The sequence below is a fragment of the Grammomys surdaster genome, unplaced genomic scaffold (genome assembly GCF_004785775.1).
Source record: "Grammomys surdaster isolate TR1022 unplaced genomic scaffold, NIH_TR_1.0 126757, whole genome shotgun sequence".
Lineage (NCBI taxonomy): Eukaryota > Metazoa > Chordata > Mammalia > Rodentia > Muridae > Grammomys > Grammomys surdaster.
The window spans coordinates 260-3,288 of record NW_021621544.1 but is presented as its reverse complement, the minus strand read 5'-3'; the positions used below and the strand labels follow the sequence as shown (position 1 = coordinate 3,288).

Below are 3,029 nucleotides of genomic sequence, written 5' to 3'. Positions count from 1 at the left end.
GTGCCTGTGTTTCTCAATCTGTCAAGCTGGTAAAAGTGAATAAAGTCAGGGCTAGGAAGATTGCGCAGTGGGTAAGAGCACTTGCTAGTCTTGCAGAAGAAGATCCTAGTTTGGTTCCCAGTATCTGTGTGGTGCCATACAGCAATCTTTAAAACTCAGTTCCAGGGGATCTGCCACCTTTTTTCTTTTTTTGGCCTCCACAAGCATATGACACACACACAGTACACATACATATATGCAGGCAAACCATTCATATTCATAAAACAAAAATAATAAATAAGTATTCAAAAATTAAATAAAGTTCATCTGCAGAAAGGAAAAGAGATTGTTGGCCAGACTTCTAGAGGTGTACTGATCTTAGGTTCAGTGTTCCCTCAAAGAATTAGGTGATGAAACATCTCAGAGTCCTTCCAGTAAATTCTTTTGTCATTGCTGAGTAACCACATCAAATCAAATATAACAGATTCAAATTCAGTGCATCGGAGGAGTAAGCTTTGGCTGTACTGAGAAAATCTTGAAAGATGGAACAACCTTAAAAAAACAAGCAATGGTCACTGTGGAACATCATGATGAGAGAGAGACGCAATGTGCCGTGTTTTAAGTAAGTAAGTAAGCTGTCGTTGTTTTCTCCATCCGATCCCCCTGCTCTTTTCTATTGGTGGACAGAACCGAACTGCACCTGGAATTGCAGTTCTGTGTGGACTGGGCAGGACTTCCCTTAGAATTCCCTTCTTTTTTTTTTTTTTATGAATGAGGCCATTTATTAACCAGCATCCTTTGTTCTAATGCTTCTTGTTGGCAGCTGCCACCTGTCCAGCAATCCTGTCCAGATCTCTCTGTCCCTGAGATGTTAGCTTGCGGCCCCCATCTTGGTCCTTTTCCACCATCTTCAGCCCCTCCAGGGCTTGGAGGACCCGGCGGGCCACACTCTTAGAGCCTCTCCTGAAGTGGCTGGGCCTGACACCGTTTCTCTGCCGTCCTCCGTAGATCTTGGTCATGGAGCCAACCCCTGCACCACCACGGAGGTACAGGTGCCGCGCTGTGGAAGCAGCTCGTGTGTAGAAACAGTTCTCATCGTATGGGGCGAGCTCTTTATGTTTGGCGAGCTTGACTGTGTCCACCCATTCAGGGACTTTAAGCTTCCCGGACTTTTTGAGGAAGGCTTCCAGAGCTCTGACGAACTCCTGCTGGTTAACGTCTTTTACAGTAACTCCAGGCATCGTGCGGCCTCCGAGCTGCCAGCCAGGGGAAAGGCTAGAATTCCCTTCTTAATCCTATGCTGAAAACATAAGACACCAAATCCTTTCTATTAAACCTGACTACTGAGACACCTTCACTAGCAAGATAGTTTAGAAGTCATCTCATGTTAAAAAAAAAAGGAAATAATTCCCTCCTGAGTTATAATCTCCAGTAGCTTGACCACATTCTTATGCTTGTCCCAAGAATTTTCTGCATTATTAAATCCATGTGCTCCTATTTCCTTTAAATTCACAGTCTGAAGGCTTTATGTCCACCTATTATGAAAATTATGCTCAGGAAGCTGTAGCTGGCCAAGAGTGATGAAGCATTCATCCAAGCTTGGGCTTGGAAAAATGAGATGGAGAGTTAAGTCTCACAAAGTAGCACTCCCCTCTGGCTAGAACAGGGTCCTCAGCCATTTGTTTTCTCCTGCCTTGATATTCCAGAGGAAATTCCAATTTATAGGGGATCATTATTTTAATGATCTGATAGCCGAACGGAAGGAAATAAGTTGTTTTATTTAGAATACTTTTACTCTTGAATAGTATGGTTATTCATAAATGCGTTGTTCTCTGATACACTTGGGAGACATTTATCTATCTAGTGAAGGGTAACTTCCAACGGAAACCCTCGTCCTTTGGCATCTCAGGCGCCAGCCCTACTTTTAGGTAGATTTAACAGCCATATATCTCCACCATTACAAAATCTTGGGTGGGGGGTGGTTCCAGAACCCTTTCTTCCAACTTCCCATTTCTTATGTCACTTTTTAACTTTATCACATACTTTTTAAGCAGCAGGGATTGGACATAAAGCAGATGTCCTAAACATTTGACCAAGCCTTCCACTGAAAGCAAATTTCTATCCTGTGAACTGAGTTTTGCTTGCAGATCTTAGTTTGGATGTGAAGAATTAATGATGAGTGGTAAATTCTATCATTTCGTTGTGACTATTCTATTGTATTCTTTCTTTGGGAACTGAATGATCTAAGGTGGGGTAGAAACCACCAATTAATTTTTACTACAACAATTATGTCTTTAATTGAACTATTGAGGGCAGGTAGACAAACATGAGTGGTTAGGGGCTGTCTTAGTTACTTTTCTACTCTTGTGATAAAACACCAAGACCAAGTCAACTTGTAAAAGAAAATGTTTAACTTAGAGGATAAATTTTCACAGAGTTAGAATCCACGGCCATCATGGTAGGGAGCAAGTGATCAGACAGGCAAAAATGGCTCTGGAATAGTAGCTGAAAGTTCACATTTTGATGACAGACAGAGAGAGAGAAAGAGAGAGATAGAGAGAGAGAGAGAGAGAGAGAGAGAGAGAGCTTTGTGAAGTAGGCATTTAGACAGGGTTCTTCCGAATGATATAAACAGATAAGACAGATATTAACTTTGTAGTTGGTTCGTTCTTAGATAAAGAACACTGACATTTACAGTAACCCACACTGTAGTCCTGAACTTGTATGAACAGACTTGCCTAATTAGCAGATGTTGGACATCCAGGTATGGCTTATGAGCTCACTATGCAATTTGTGTCACTTATGGCTGACCTGTAGCTAGTTATACTCAGGCCTGAGTGCCGAATGCCAGTATACTTTGAGAGTTTTCTCGGAGCACACGTCTATATACAGAGTGGTAATAGTATTGGAAATTGTGTAATGGGGAACTGTTGTGACACCCGAGGTATGATATTACTATCCATTTGGTGCTTCTTCTTCAACTAGACTGCTTAATATTTCTCAAAATATGTTGTTTAAATACTTATAACTGATGTATTATTGGAATTATG

The 3,029-nt window shown here is 41.4% G+C and overlaps 1 pseudogene across 1 annotated transcript; it reads right to left on the bottom strand.

Moving 5' to 3' along the window:
• Positions 1–732: 732 nt before the first annotated feature.
• LOC114615497 lies at positions 733–1,230 on the bottom strand (annotated as a pseudogene). The gene has a single exon (XR_003710479.1). The product of XR_003710479.1 is annotated as a 40S ribosomal protein S19 pseudogene (transcript).
• Between the last annotated feature and the right edge of the window lie 1,799 nt (positions 1,231–3,029).